The following is a 17,314-nucleotide window of genomic DNA, read 5'->3' on the forward strand; positions in this document are numbered from 1 at the left end:
AACTTGCTTAACTGTTCACAATAACAGTAATTTTGTCCAGGGATGCCTAAAATTTTACATGCCACTGTAAATAATTCCTCCCACATAGAAACAAATGTGTTGGCAAAAGACGATGAGAATTTAGCATCAATAGACACGCCGACTATCTGAAAATAATATTTATTGCTGAACATGAAATAATTTGGAGACAATACATTTTTCAAGGATATGTTTACATATTTTTTTAGATCTGGGAGTTGCTCTTTCATGCAATGCAATTGTATATGTCGAGTTCTGACCTGACATTTCAATTGATCAATGTACTATGCTTAATGTTGAATTCATATACTGATGATTGTTCTGGTGCTATAGTCAAGTGCTAATAATGATGGTTCTCATTATGTATTTATATACTTACGTTCGTTCTGGTAGTGTATAGATGATAGTTCTGACGATGTAAGCATATGCTGATGGTGGTGCAGTACCAAACTTGCAATGAACCTCCACCATGAATTACTATTGCCTGCAATCAAAATTGAAGTTTTATTAGTGCAAAAAATGAAAATACACAATTACAGAAAGTGAATACAGATATGCATAATTCATTTATCTTTCAGCATTATATTGCCTTTTTCATGATACATCTGCAAAAATAAAACTATATTAGTATATGATAATAAAGTAGAAGGTGAAAAGATGGGTCAAAACAGAGAAAAATGTCATCACATTATAATTCACTAAATTAACTTATTTACAGTAAATACAAAATAAGATCCGAGGTAATATGAAGCTTTCTAGCATCATATGCATCAGGAGGCAGTGTTTCTCTGCTAAGGGCACAGGACTACTTCACTGCATCAATTGGAGAATGGATGGAGCCATGTAAGGTAAAATCCTGAATGACAACCTCCTTCCCTCCACCAGGACATTAAAAATGGCTCGTGGCTGGGTCTTCTAGCAAGACAATGACCAAAAACATACAGCCAAAGCAACAAAGGAGTGGCTCAAAAAGAAGCACATTAAGGTCATGGAATGGCTTTGCCAGTCTCCAGACCTTAATCCCATAGAAAATTTATGGAGGGAGTTGAAGCTCCGAGTTGTCAAGCGATAGCCTCAAAATGTTAATGAGTTAGAGATTATTGCAAAGAGGAATGGACCAAAATTCCTCCTGACATGTGCGCAAACCTCATCATCAACTACAAAAAATACAAAAAAAGTCTGACTGATGTGCTTCCCAACGAGGGTTGGTATTGAGTCTTGTTTGTCAGAGGGATCAAATACTTATTTCTCACTCCAAATTCAAAGAAAGTTATATAATTTATGCAATGTGATTTTCTGGATTTTATTTTTAATATTCTATCTCGCAATGTTAAAATTAAACTACCCTTAAAATTATAGACTGTTCATGTCTTTGTCAGTGGGCAAAGTTACAAAATCACCAAGGGATTAAATGCTTATTTCCCCCACGGTAGCTGATATTCAGGAAGAAAATATGGTTTGTGCTATACCTGTCAGGTTCGGGGTCCCCGGGTGTCGAGATGGAAGATCCACCTGTGCTCTGGTACTGCTCGGTGCATGCATTCTAATGTACCCCAAGCGGAAGTGATAAGTGGTGCTTCCAGTGTAACTGCAGCTGGCGTATGGTGCAGTGATCACATAGTGAATTAATAGGTAATGGTTACAAAACATCATACATAGGAATAAGCATGTGGTCTAAGTGTAAGAGGCTAATGTGCCATGTATTTACACATGCGAAGTATCCAGGAACCACCACCTACTATCAAGATATTATTTTACACACCAGCACATATTTACCAGGTAATGGAGAAAGGGCCAGGAGTCCACCACACATGTTACATATAGCTGTTAAAAGCTCACCATGCCTCTCTTTGTAATGTGAGTTATCTGGACATACCAGTGTGTATATATATGTATATATTTTTGTAACCTGTGCCAGTTGTCTACCTTCCTTCTGTGTCTGTTACCTCTCACCTGTTGCCTATTTAGGCTTTTTTATGGCTATTTATGGTCTTTTTTTTGACATTAATAAAGTGGTTTTGATGTAAAACCTGTAACATGGAACTGTTTTCCACAACCTCACCTTTGCACAGTGTCACTGTCGCTCACCCAGCTGTAAGTATCCTACGCAGACACAGACAGACATTTCAGTTAATGGCTTTGTTTCAACCTCCATATGAAAATGATGATCACTGAGAGCCAACAAATTCAAGCAATTTGCAATGCGATTTGTAAAAATCTCCCCCCAAAAATCCTGCTTCAATTCTACACATTGCACCTCCTTTAATTGCATTGAGGATTACAAAATAGTTAAGCATTAAATTATGTAACATTGATCTGAGGAAGATTAAACTTGATAGATGTGTCTTTTGTTAACTTAAGTAAATATTAGGGATGAGCGAGCACTAAAATGTTTGGATGCTCGTTACTCGAGCCAAGCAATTCCTAATGTTTGGATGCTCATTTTGAGTAACGATTATAATGGGAAACAAGGCAAAATCTGAGCATTTTCCGGCAGACCCTATAAAGAGGTCCAGGAGACAGTGAAAATGTTGAAATGGATGGAAAAAGTGCTGAATGGAAGGAGGGAAATTTGAAGCAATAGGGACTTAGATAAACCCTGTGTTAGACATAAAGAGGGGCGTCATTCACATTCTATTAAAATGTCATGTAGGAGTACTCATACACTCATAAAGGCCATGCACTAAGTGCAAAGCTTGCCAAAAATTACAAGTAGGGTCATCTATACACCCTTGAAGGCACCAACTGTAGTGCCTCATACAAATATTGTTAACAAAGTGTAGTTGTGGTAGTCCTAAACTATAAAAGCTCTGCACACAATGCAAAGCCTACCAATAATTACAAGCAGAGTCATCCATACACCCTTCAAGGCACCAACTGTAGTACCTCATTCAAGTATTGTGAAGTGTAGTTGTGGTACTTCTACACTCATAAAGGCTCTGTACAATGCAAAGCAAGAAAAAAATTATAAGCAGGCTCGTCTATTCACCTGTGATGGAAACAACTGAAGTGCCTCATAAAAAAATTAAGAAAGTATAGTCGTGGTACTTTGTTATGATTGAACTGGTGGTTAGGAGCACTAGAAATGACCAGATGAGCAAACTAGTAATACAGGACGAGCTCTGGGAAGTGGGAGCTCTGCTGACCTCAACCCATAATCCTATCACAACAACTAGAAATAGCCGTGGAGCGTTCCTGACTCTGCCTAGACGCCTCTTCACAGCCTAAGAGCTAACTACCCCTAAAGATAGAAAATACAGCCTACCTTGCCTCAGAGAAATTCCCCAAAGAAATAGGCAGCCCCCCACACATATTGACTGTGAGTTAAGATGGAAGTCACAAACACAGGAATTAAATAGGTTTCAGCAAAGGAGGCCAGCCTTAACTAAACAGACTGAGGATAGAAAAGGTATCTTTGCGGTCAGCATAAAAAACTAACAAAAAACCACGCAGTGTGCAAAAGAAACCACCGCACCGACTCACGGCACGGTGGTGCCACTCTGCATCCCAGAGCTTCCAGCTAACAGGACAAAATCATGATAGCAAGCTGGACAAAAAACAATGGTAACAAATAAGCTAGCAGGGACTTAGCTTTTGCTGAAGTAGACAGGTCATCTGAAAGATCCAAGAGAACTGAACCAGTACTAGGACATTGACAGCTGGCATCAAGTAACGATCTGAGTGGAGTTAAATAGAGCAGCCAGCCAAGGTCTAAACGAGATCAGCTGGAGAAGGAACCTCAGAACCAGCAGCTCCACTCACAGCCACCAGAGGGAGTCCATGAACAGAACTCGCCGAAGTACCATTCATAACCACAGGAGGGAGCTCGAGAACCGAATTCACAACAGTACCCCCCCCTTGAGGAGGGGTCACCGAACCCTCACCAGAGCCTCCAGGCCGATCCGGACAAGCCAAATGAAAGGCACGAACAAGATCGGCAGCATGAACATCAGATGCAACCACCCAGGAATTATCCTACTGACCATAACCTTTCCACTTGACTAGGTACTGAAGTTTCCGTCTAGAAATATGAGAATCCAAAATCTTCTCCAGCACATACTCCAATTCCCCCTCAACCAAAACCGGGGCAGGAGGATCAACGGAGGAAACCATAGGAGCCACATATCTCCGCAATAACGACACACATTATGGATGGCGAAAGAAGCTGGAAGGTCCAAACGAAATGACACAGGATTAAGAATTTCAGAAATCTTATAAGGACCAATGAAACAGACGAAACCTTCATAGGAACAAAACGAGATGACAACCAAACCAAATCCCCAACACGAAGTCGGGGACCAACACAGCGACGGCGGTTAGCGAAACGTTGAGCCTTCTCCTGGGACAATGTCAAATTGTCCACTACGTGAGTCCAAATTTGCTGCAACCTGTCCACCACAGAATCCACACCAGGACAGTCCGAAGGCTCAACCTGCCCTGAAGAAAAACGAGGGTGGAAACCAGAATTACAAAAAAAGGTGAAACCAAAGTGGCCGAGCTGGCCCGATTATTAAGGGCGAACTCAGCCAAAGGCAAGAAAGACACCCAATCATCCTGATCAGCAGAAACAAAGCATCTCAGATATGTTTCCAAAGTCTGATTGGTTCGTTCGGTTTGGCCATTTGTCTGAGGATGGAAAGCTGAAGAAAAAGACAAATCAATGCCCATCTTAGCACAAAAGGACCGCCAAAATCTTGAAACAAACTGGGAACCTCTGTCCGACACGATGTTCTCCGGAATGCCATGTAAACGATCCACATGCTGGAAAAAAGATGGAACCAAATCAGAGGAGGAAGGCAATTTAGGCAAAGGTACCAAATGGACCATCTTAGAGAAGCGATCACAAACCACCCAGATAACTGACATCCTCTGAGAGACAGGGAGATCTGAAATAAAATCCATGGAAATATGCGTCCAGGGCCTCTTCGGGACCGGCAAGGGCAAAAGCAACCCACCGGCACGAGAACAGCAGGGCTTAGCCCGAGCACAAGTCCCACAAGACTGCACAAAAGAACGCACATCTCGTGACAAGGAAGGCCACCAAAAGGATCTAGCCACCAAATCTCTGGTACCAAAGATTCCAGGATGACCAGCCAACACCGAACAATGAACCTCAGAGATAACTCTACTAGTCCATCTATCAGGGACAAACAGCTTCTCCGCTGGGCAACGGTTAGGTCTATCAGTCTGAAACTCCTGCAGCACCCGCCGCAAATCAGGGGAGATGGCAGACAAAACTACCCCCTCTTTGAGAATACCAGCCGGCTCAGGAACTCCCGGAGAATCAGGCACAAAACTCCTTGAAAGGGCATCAGCCTTCACATTCTTAGAACCCGGAAGGTACGAAACCACAAAATTGAAGCGGGAGAAAATCAGCGACCATCGAGCCTGTCTAGGATTCAACCGCTTGGCAGACTCGAGATAAGTCAGATTCTTGTGATCCGTCAAGACCACCACGCGATGCTTGGCTCCTTCAAGCCAATGTCGCCACTCCTCAAACTCCCACTTCATAGCCAACAACTCTCGATTGCCCACATCATAATTGCGCTCAGCAGGCAAAAACTTTCTAGAAAAGAAAGCACATGGTTTCATCACAGAGTCATCAGAACCTCTTTGAGACAAAACAGCCCCTGCTCCAATCTCAGAAGCATCCACCTCGACCTGAAACGAGAGTGAAACATCTGGCTGACACAACACAGGGGCAGAAGAAAAACGACGCTTCAGCTCCTGAAAAGCCTCAACGGCCGCAGAGGACCAATTGACCACATCAGCACCTTTCTTGGTCAAATCAGTCAATGGTTTAACAACACTAGAAAAATTATCGATGAAGCGACGGTAAAAATTAGCAAAGCTCAGGAATTTCTGAAGGCTCTTCACAGAAGTAGGCTGAGTCCAATCATAAATGGCCTGAACTTTAACAGGGTCCATCTCGATAGTAGAAGGGGAAAAAATGAAGCCCAAAAATGAAACCTTCTGAACTCCAAAGAGACATTTAGACCCCTTCACAAACAAGGAATTAGCACGAAGGACCTGGAACACCATTCTGACCTGCTTCACATGAGACTCCCAATCGTCCGAAAAGACCAAAATATCATCCAAATATACAATCATGAATCTATCCAGGTACTTTCGGACGATGTAATGCATAAAGAACTGAAACACAGATGGAGCATTAGAAAGCCCGAATGGCATCACCAAGTACTCAAAATGGCCCTCGGGCGTATTAAATGCTGTTTTCCATTCATCGCCCCGTTTAATACGCACAAGATTATACGCCCCTCGAAGATCTATCTTGGTGAACCAGCTAGCTCCCTTAATCCGAGCAAACAAATCAGACAGTAGCGGCAAAGGGTACTGAAATTTGACGGTGATTTTATTGAGAAGGCGATAATCTATACAACGTCTCAGAGAACCATCCTTCTTGGCCACAAAAAAGAACCCTGCTCCCAACGGTGACGATGACGGGCGAATATGTCCTTTCTCCAAGGACTCCTTTATATAACTCCGCATTGCAGCGTGTTCTGGCACAGATAAATTGAACAGTCGGCCCTTCGGAAACTTACTACCAGGAATCAAATTAATAGCACAATCGCAATCCCTATGAGGAGGTAGGGCACTGGATTTGGGCTCATCAAATACATCCTGGTAATCTGAAAAGAACTCAGGGACTTCAGAAGGATGGGAAGATGAAATAGACAACAATGGGACATCCCCATGTACCCCTTGACAACCCCAGCTGGATACAGACATTGATTTCCAATCCAATACTGGATTATGGACCTGTAGCCATGGCAAACCCAATACGACCACATCATGCAGATTATGCAACACCAAAAAGCGAATATCCTCCTAATGTGCAGGAGCCATGCACATGGTCAATTGAGTCCAGTACTGAGGCTTATTCTTGGCCAAAGGTGTAGCATCAATTCCTCTCAATGGAATAGGATACTGTAAGGGCTCCAAGAGAAAACCACAGCGCCTGGCAAACTCCAAGTCCATCAAATTCAGGGCAGCGCCTGAATCCACAAATGCCATAAAAGAATAGGACGACAAAGAGCAAATCAGAGTAATGGACAAAAGAAATTTTGGCTGTACCGTACCAATGGTGGCAGACCTAGCGAACCGTTTAGTGCGCTTAGGACAATCAGAGATAGCATGAGTGGAGTCACCACAGTAAAAAATACAGCCCATTCTGACGTCTGTACTCTTGCCGTTCAGCTCTGGTCAAGGTCCTGTCACATTGCATAGGCTCAGGCCTCTGCTCAGAAAACACCGCCAAATGGTGCACATTTTTGCGCTCACGTAAGCGTCGATCGATCTGAATGGCCAAGGACATAGACTCATTCAGACCAGCAGGCGTGGGGAATCCTACCATAACATCCTTAAGGGCTTCAGAAAGACCCTTTCTGAAAATTGCCGCCAGGGCACATTCAATCCACTGAGTAAGCACAGACCACTTTCTAAACTTCTGACAATATACCTCCGCTTCATCCTGACCCTGACACAAAGCCAGCAAAATTTTCTCTGCCTGATCCACTGAATCTGGTTCATCATAAAGCAATCCAAGCGCCAGAAAAAACGCATCTACATTACGCAATGCAGGATCTCCTGGCGCAAGGGAAAATGCCCAGTCTTGAGGGTCGCCACGCAGCTAAGAAATAATGATTTTTACTTGCTGAATGGGGTCACCAGAGGAGCGGGGTTTCAAAGCAAAAAACAGTCTACAATTATTTTTGAAATTCAGGAACTTAGATCTATCCCCAGAAAACAAATCAGGAATTGGAATTCTGGGTTCTAACATCGGGTTCTGAACTACATAATCTTGAATGCCTTGTACCCTTGCAGTGAGTTGATCCACACAAGAGGACAGACCTTGAATGTCCATATCTACACCTGTGTCCTGAACCACCCAGAGATTTAGGGGAAAAGAGAAACAAAACACACTGCAGAGGAAAAAAAAAAATGGTCTCAGAACTTCTCTTTTCCCTCTATTGAGATGCATTAACACTTTGTGGGCCAGCTGTACTGTTATGATTGAACTGGTGGTTAGGAGCACTAGAAATGACCAGGACGAGCTCTGGGAAGTGGGAGCTCTGCTGACCGCAACCCCTAATCCTATCACAACAACTAGAAATAGCCGTGGAGCGTTCCTGACTCTGCCTAGACGCCTCTTCACAGCCTAAGAGCTAACTACCCCTAAAGATAGAAAATACAGCCTACCTTGCCTCAGAGAAATTCCCCAAAGAAATAGGAAGCCCCCCACACATATTGACTGTGAGTTAAGATGGAAGTCACAAACACAGGAATTAAATAGGTTTCAGCAAAGGAGGCCAGCCTTAACTAAACAGACTGAGGATAGAAAAGGTATCTTTGCAGTCAGCATAAAAAACTAACAAAAAACCACGCAGAGTGTGCAAAAGAAACCACCGCACCGACTCACGGCGTGGTGGTGCCACTCTGCATCCCAGAGCTTCCAGCTAACAGGACAAAATCATGATAGCAAGCTGGACAAAAAACAATGGTAACAAATAAGCTAGCAGGGACTTAGCTTTTGCTGAAGTAGAAAGGTCATCTGAAAGATCCGAGAGAACTGAACCAGTACTAGGACATTGACAGCTGGCATCAAGTAACGATCTGAGTGGAGTTAAATAGAGCAGCCAGCCAAGGTCTAAACGAGATCAGCTGGAGAACGAACCTCAGAACCAGCAGCTCCACTCACAGCCACCAGAGGGAGTCCATGAACAGAACTCGCCAAAGTACCATTCATAACCACAGGAGGGAGCTCGAGAACCGAATTCACAACAGTACTTGTACACTCATAAAGGTTCTGCACACAGTGCAAGGACAGATACAAATTATAAGGAGGGTCACCCATACAGCCTTTAAGGCAAAAGGAAGGCGAGATACAAGGTTCTCCTCATAGCGTGAGCCTAGCAGGATGAACAACCAGTACTCTTTTTTGTCCAAGATGAATATATCGTAAGGGTCATAGGAAAACTGTACATAAATTCGGTCATATGTGACAAGGTCCCTGCAGCCAACACTTCCCTGTCTCCACTATGATGAAGACTCTCCATCTCATCCTCCTTCTCCCTATCTTTCTCCTCATTCTCTTCCCCAGCCCATCCATGTAGGAGAGGTGGGACAAAGCTTGTTTGGGTACTAGTCTCTGTTTCACTAGAAAAAAGTTTCGATGGGTGAACCTTTCAAATGGATGGACGAATGGTTCATCGAAAATACCGGAACACCATTGCATTCAATGGGAGGCAAAACCAAACGCAATAGATCTTAATGGGGCCAAAAAGCTTCCCAAACAACTAAAATTAAGGGCAGACCCAGAGTAAAAAATAGTACAATTGCACACCATAGATGCATTGGACAAGGCTTGGACCAGCATTTCTAGCTGAAACATTAATCAGTAACAGGTGGATGAGTGACAGATTTAGGCCTGCTGCTCAGAGAGGCCTGCCAAATTCAGGCAACACACATGAAGGAGACACGATCTGGAGTCCAAACATTTCCAAAAATTTGGAGCAGGCCCAAGAAAAAGTGACATTAATTGATCCACAGTAGAAATTTGATAATGGCACTGCAGCAGTCAGCCATGGGCCATGCATGAGGTATCCGGGTCTAGACCAGCAGTTAGAACTTTGAATTGCAGTTTCAATTTAGATTGGTAGACCACTAATGTTAGAAAAATGTAAGGATTAGAGTTGAGCGACATTTACTTTTTTCGGATCGAGTCGGGTTTTGCGAAACCCGACTTTTGACAAAGTCGGGTCGGGTGAAATCGGCCGATTATTGCGAAAAGTCGGGGGCCAACTGAAATACAAAACCCAATGCAAGTCAATGGGGAATCAAAGTCAGCAGTGAGTGGAGGACAGGAAAACACTTACAGTGTCCATTTTAATACCCAAAACATGAATTCTTATTACTTAAGCTTGTCAATCTTAATTTACTTTATAATAATAGTTAGGCATTGAAAACTGGGGGTCATTTGGCTAAAGTTGTGGGGGGGTAGAGCTGGCTCAAGATTTTCGTGGGTCCAGGAAACGCGGAATACGTCATGGCGGTGGAGCAGGGAGAGGTAAGTATTTCAACTTTGCAAGTGCTGTGATTCTGAGCAAGCAGGGGGGCCCACTCATTGGCACTGGCACAGGGCCCCTCATAGTACGGCCCCTCATAGGGGCCCTGTGCCAGTGATGTCGCCAACGAGTATGCCCCCCAGCTGATGAAGGAACCTGCACTTTCATCTGCACCTTCCTCTTTGTCCCTGTGTAAGGTGGTATAGTATGCGGAAAGAGGAACCTGACTTTCAGCAGGGTCAGTTTCTGGCTGTGTAGAGTGCAAGGGGAATGTAGTGGTCTGGGTCAATGTACCAGCAGACTCATCTAGCAGTGGCTGGGCAATGGGCAGGATGAGGAGGAAACACAGATATAGGCCCAAATAATAAAGTAGGCTAAATGCAGTTCAAAATTGGTAACAGGACTAAACAGGCGGCATTGCTTTGTTCAGTGGAGGAAAACTGTAATGAGTGGCAGACACAGTTAGTAGGCCCAAATAATAAAGTAGGCTAAATGCAGTTCAAATGTGGTAACAGGACTTAACAGGCAGCATTGCCTTGTTCAGTGGAGGAAAACTGTAATGAGTGGCAGACACAGTTAGTAGGCCCAAATAATAAAGTAGGCTAAATGCAGTTCAAATGTGGTAACAGGACTTAACAGGCGGCATTGCTTTGTTCAGTAGAGGAAAACTGTAATGAGTGGCAGACACAGTTAGTAGGCCCAAATAATAAAGTGGGCTAAATGTCTGCCAAAAAATTGTTCATAAATAAACAGGTGGCACAGCTAGGTACAGGGGTGGGCTCCTCTGCTGAGTAGCAGACAGTGGTAGTAGGCGCAAAGTATTAACTGGTCTAAATGGAGGCCAGAGCCCCTGTATATTTTAACTATCATCTATCATTTCAACAAATTTGTATTGGCAGTGCCATTGAAGGATTTAACAGCACAGACTACACAGTTGTGGAGCAGGGAGAGGTAAGTATTGCAAGTGGTATAGCACTGTTCGAGCTGGGGGGAACACTCTCTCGTGGGCGGCGGTACTGGCACAGGGCCCCTTATATTACGACAGTGTGTCTGACGTTGGTTGTGCACCACCACTGTCAGAGACACTTCATTGTACTATAAGGGACCCTGTGCCAGTGCCGTCGCCCAAGAGTGGGCCCACCCACCTGTCCAGGCAAACGGCACTCACACGGGTTCTTGCGCCAGGTGGTGACCACGGCCCTGTGGGAGGAGTCAGCCCATTTAGGGAGGTATAAAATGGCCTATGGTGGACATTCAGCAGCTGCAAATGGAGGAATTGGAGAAGTCAGTAAACAAGGTAGAAGGTGTAAATAAACTTGTTGAGAATTTAAATCTCCCTTTTTTTGGGGAGACTGAACCAAAACTCAGGCCCTGTGCATAAAACAACACAATGTAATTGGCAGAAAGTGGCTGGCTGATATACGACAAACTAACAGGACTGAAGTATATCCACTTTGTGAGAATTTGAATCTCACTTTTTTTTGGGAGACTGAACCAAAACTCGGTCCCAGTGTATATAACAACGTAATCTAAGTGGCAGAAAGTGGCTGGCTGACATACGACAAACTAACAGGACTGAAGTATATCCACTTTGTGAGAATTTGAATCTCAGTTTTTTTTGGAGACTGAACCAAAACTCAGGCCCAGTGTATAAAACAACACAATGTACGTGGCAGAAAGTGGCTGGAAGATATATGAAAAAATACAAGGACTGTAGTACAATTTCAATCTCCCTACAATGATCTCAGGACAAGTATGGCAGCAATAAAAAGGACTGCTGCACACAAAAGTGAGGACAAATAAACAAGATAACTGTGCAGAAAGGAGCAACAGGATTTTTGCTTTTAAAAAAGCAGTTGGTTTGTACAGCAGCGTGCAAACAGCAATGCAGCTATCAGGGAGCCTTATAAGGCAGCCTAATAAGCTACAGAGCTGATGCACAAAAATATAGCCTCCACTGTCCCTGCAAAAAAAGGTGGTGTTGGACAGTGGAAATCGCTACAGCACAAGCAGTTTGGGGGTTAATCTTCCCTCCCTAACTATATCCCTTCTTCTGATGAAGCTGCAGCAACCTCTCCCTATGCTAAGATCGGCAGAAGTAAGATGGCGGTCGGCGTGCACACCCCTTTATAGCCCCTGTGATGCCGCAGAAAGCAAGCCAATCACTGTCATGCCCTTCTCTAAGATGGTGGGGACCGAGACCTATGTCATCACGCTGCCCACACTCTGCATCCTCCTTCATTGGCTGAAAAATGGCGCTGAAAGCGTCATACGAAACGCGACTTTTGAGCGCAGATCGCCGACCTCATGGCCGATCCCACACTAGGATCAGGTCGGGTTTCATGAAACCCGACTTTGCCGAAAGTAGGCGATTTTTGAATTTGTCCGATCTGTTTCGCTCAACCCTAGTAAGGATAGTAACACAGGTAGTTGTCTAAAAGTAACTGTGGGCCTGTCGGTCTGGGAACCCTACTGCTGTATGCAACACATATGAAGGAGACCAAACTTGGAGTGCAAACATTTAAAAAAAATATTGTCACACCACTAAAGTGGCATCAATATCGCCAGAGTTGAAATATTATAATGGGCATGTGACACCCCTTCCACTACAGGCAACCCATCAGATGGAGAAACAACTTGCAGTCTTCACATTTCCAAAAATTATTGTCATACACCACTAAAGTGGCATCAATATCACCTGAGTTGAAATAGTATAATGGGCCTATAACACCCCTTCCACTACAGGCAACCCATCAGATGGAGGCCCAACTTAAAGTCTCCACATTTACAAACATTGTTAGTAACATCAGCAGCAGTAGCAACAGCAGGCACAGAAGCTATAACAAATGTTTGACAAACTGCAATAATGCAAGATCAATACATCACACTAAGAACGACACCATCGACTAGTCTGCCCAGTCTGTGACTGGGGTGCAAAAGCCATTGGAGTTCCATGACTTGTCAATCTTGATGAAAGTTATTGCGCTTGAGGTACTCCTGCACCATCCTCTCCAGTTGTTCACAACATGTGAAACTTGTACTCTATTCTGCTGGTGCACGTTCTGGTCTTAAAAATGTGTGAAACAACTCACAGAAGTTGCTTGCGCCACTTACACTGCTGCTAATGTTTTTTCATTGACAACTCAATGTTCCTGCATTTGGAAGTCTATAACTGCAATGCACAATGTGTACCTCACTGCTGTCTTGGTGAAAACCACTCTTAAGATTGTCTACAAGCATGTTTCAAATATTCCAGCTTGTCCGCATACCTTTCCAGGGGGGGAAGCACCTGTCAAAATTTACTCTCATATGGTGGATCTAGCAGAGTGGCAACCCAGTAGTCAGCACTATTTCTAATCCTAACAATATGGACATCATGTTGCAGATAGTGCAGCAAGAAGGCACTCATGTGTTGGGTGCTTCCATGAGGTCCAAATCCGTTGTGTGTTGGTCGAGGAATAACACTCAAACTTGCTTCCTCCATCATCTCCCACCAACCACAGACAACAAAGAGGGGATTATTATCTTGTTCATCTCCTTACTCTTACGTGTCCATCACCTCTTCCTCCTTGTCCTCCTCCATTTTTTCCTAAGCTCCTACACCTTCAATAATAGTTTGTCTGGTACCATGAGCCCCCTCCTTCACTGTAATTCACCCTCCCATTGTACAGGCCTGCACAACGACAGTCTGGAACTTAGATATATTGTTATCCCTTCTGCATCCTCCTCCTCTTCCTTTGGGATCATCACCTCCTCTCCCAGAGGATTCAAAGTGTGCTCCAGCATGTAGATGGCAAGAATAGTGATGCTGATGCCAGGATCATCAGTGCTAACCATCTTAGTAGTCATTTTGAAACTGTGCAGAAGGGTGCAGAAGTCCTTCATCTGTTGTCACTCCACGAATGTGATTTGCACCACGTCTGTACTGCATTGGCTCAGGCTATGCAAAAGGACATACTGCACCAGAGCTTATGCGCTGCTTCCACAGTAGCTGCAACATGTGCAGAGTGGAATTTCACCGTGTTGGCACATCGCATATCAAATGATTAACCGGTAGGCCGAAAGACCTCTGTAGCGATGCAAGTCGATGACATGTGGAGTATGAAAGGCGGAAGTGAGCTCACAGCAACTGTGCTTTCTGCAGCAGCAAATCCAGGCTGGGATAGTGGTGGAGAAATTGCTGTACCACGAGGTTGAGGATGTGAGCCATGCAAGGCATGTGTTTGTGGTTGCCCAGGCATAGGTCCGCCACCAGGTTCGCATCGTTATCCCACACGGCCTTCCCTGGCTACAAGTTCCATGGAGACAGTCTTTGCTCAAACCTGGCCTGGATAGCTGCCCACAACTCTTGAGCTGTGTGACTCGAAGGCATATTAATTTAAACACTGGTGTTAAATAGACTGACTGCGCTGCAGGAGAGAATAGCACAGAGCAAACTAAGTGGGTCCGATGAACAAAGAATGTATAGAGACTGGTAGCCATCCAATAAAACAAATACTAGCCCCAGATGGCACTCCAAGAGAGAATAGCAAAGAACAAGCTAAGTAGATTTGATAAACAAACAAATGTATATAATAATCTGGTAGCCATCCAGTAAATCAGTTACTAGCCCCAGATGGTAACAACACTACTGGCACACAGATCCCCTTTGTAATAATAAGAAAGGCGGTGGTGCCCTTACCGTTCAGTGGGGGGTGTCGTGTGTGAGCTGGCAAGTCCGCAGAGATAATGCTGTGGATTGCCTAAGCGGATATCAGTAGAGCAGGACAGCAATTACATCAGGCAGAGCTAGGGTAAGCCCCAGCCGGCAGGGTTCCCTGGATGCTTGTGAAAGTGAAAGTGAAAGTGAATCCAGCAAACTCCCTGAGCATGTGACCTCATTCTAACTAAAGGGCAGCACAGGAGCCAAGAAACCAACCAACGCGTTTCAAAAGCAGAGCTGCCTTCTTCATCAGCTGATTCTAGTGGTGGTTTTCTGCTGCATGGTCAGGTAGCGCTTGTGTGTTTTTGTATTTTTAATTTAAACACTGCCTGATTGCGGTGAGCCCTGGCTGCACAGTATGGAGGTGAGGTGGATTCTCTCTGCATTGTTGGGATGTGTTTCTCATTAAGGGAGAGGTTGAGGGCACAGCTGGAGACCCTAGAAGAGGTGGAGAAGGCAGAAACAGTGGAGGAAGTGTTAGATACAAAATTTAATCCCTGAAGCCTTTGGAATTCCAAGAATTGTTGAGCAGCCCCTTGCTTGCCTGTCAGGCAATCTCCGCATGTTTATTGGCTGTGTAACAGCCGCCAATCATGCGGGGCGGGATTCAACAGTTCAATCCGAGCACTTGCTTGACGCTTGACAACAAGTGTTCAGCATATCCGAGCTCCCAGATACTCGAGTAATATCCGAGTATCACCGAACACGGTCCCTCATCACTAGTAATTATGTAACCTCATGTACATTTTTTTTTCTTGTTTTTCTTCCATAATTCTAATCAACTACAGTATCTCGATTTAACAGTATTGATAACATGGGGAATTGAAAAATGAGTTCAGTATATAGACAAGATATTTGAGATTACCAATGCGGGAAGAGAATAACTCTCCAGAATTCAAGTGTATTTTATCTTTTAAAAAGCCAAAGGTATGGAATTGGAAGATTCCAGTACTCATGCTGGTTAGAGATAAACTGTAATGTAGAATAAATAGAGAGGCTGCCAATCAGTTTCATGCAACATCAGACCAAAAAAATAAAAGTGTATATGATTTACTATTGCATTAGAATAACAGGAGAAAAACAGAAAACTGAGCCGGAGTATGACTTGAAAACATGCAAGATGTAAAAGCATGTTCACATTGGCCATGGAAACAAACAAAACCAAAGAAAAGACAATGTGTGCATATAGCCTAATGAAAATAAACAAGTAAAAAAGCAAGTGCATTAAATAACATAGGGTATTTAGGAAACACTGTTTTTGATTAAAAAAAAAGCATAAAAGCTGTCCCACCGCGACAAGGTATACCCAATTGGGACAGTACATACACTCTCTAATGTTAAAACCTACCTAGTGCGAACAGTGGCAGAGAGTCTCAGGGTCCCAACCAGACTCCCAGCTGTTGTTACGGATCTACAACATAGAACTAGGGTACAAGGGGAAAACTGACCCTACACTATGACTAGCCTGATACCCTACAATGGAGCGGGTGACCCATTCCTTGCGAATAGACCCACCGATGATCCTAGGTTAATCTCAAGTGAAGATTGATAGGGGGAAGGGGATCCCTAAAAGATCTAAGGGCTGGGTACAAAAACAGGTCACCTCCTAATAGAAAACACAGAGAAGGCTGCAGGAACAAACTGAAAACAGAAACTAAGACTAGCAGAACCAGGGGTCCCAGTACTGCACAAATTACACACACAGAAGACAAAGCAAAGCACCAAGCTGATTAACACTGTTGTCCAGCAAGGACTGGGAGGCAGGTGCTATTTAATAAATAGTGAAGCAATCACCTGACCCAAGACAAACCCAGCACCAGAGGGAAAAGACCAGCAGCCAGAACACCACAAGAAAATGGCAGATAGTCACAAACTAAACAGATTCTAACAGCTTTGGAGGGACTATATATGAACTGCCCAACTCCGTTAAAAATGGGGCCACACCCTATTTGTACTGAATACAAAAATACTGAAGCAAAACAGAAAACTGAGCCGGAGTATGACTTGTAAACATGCACGATATAAAAGAAACTGGCCATGGAAACGAACAAAACCAAACAAAAGACAATGTGTGCATATACCCGAATTAAAATAAATAAGAAAGCAAGTGCATTAAATAACATACAGTAATATTGCTATAGAATGTAAAATTTGAAACACATAACATTGGTCCTGATTGATCAAGACTCATCTTGGTCAGTTTTGATGAGGGGGCGTGTTGGAGTCAGGTACCTTATTCATTAAAAGGGGCATGCATGTCAGTAAAGTGTTATGTACCTTGCCAAAAATCTTCTTTCTCGGAGACTTGAGTAAAATTTTTGACATATGGCACACCACAGCTCATTATACATTATGCAAGCGAGTGCTGCCTCACCCTGTTGTGCCCTAGGTCCACCCATTTTTGCAAAGCTAGCTAAGGCTATGTGCACACATTGCGGATTAGCCTTAGGAATTTCTGGTGCGGATTTTGCCTCTCCTGGCAGAAAACGCAGCTGCGGATTTGTTGCGT

This window comes from Ranitomeya variabilis, chromosome 6, assembly GCF_051348905.1.
Source record: "Ranitomeya variabilis isolate aRanVar5 chromosome 6, aRanVar5.hap1, whole genome shotgun sequence".
Classification (NCBI taxonomy): domain Eukaryota; kingdom Metazoa; phylum Chordata; class Amphibia; order Anura; family Dendrobatidae; genus Ranitomeya; species Ranitomeya variabilis.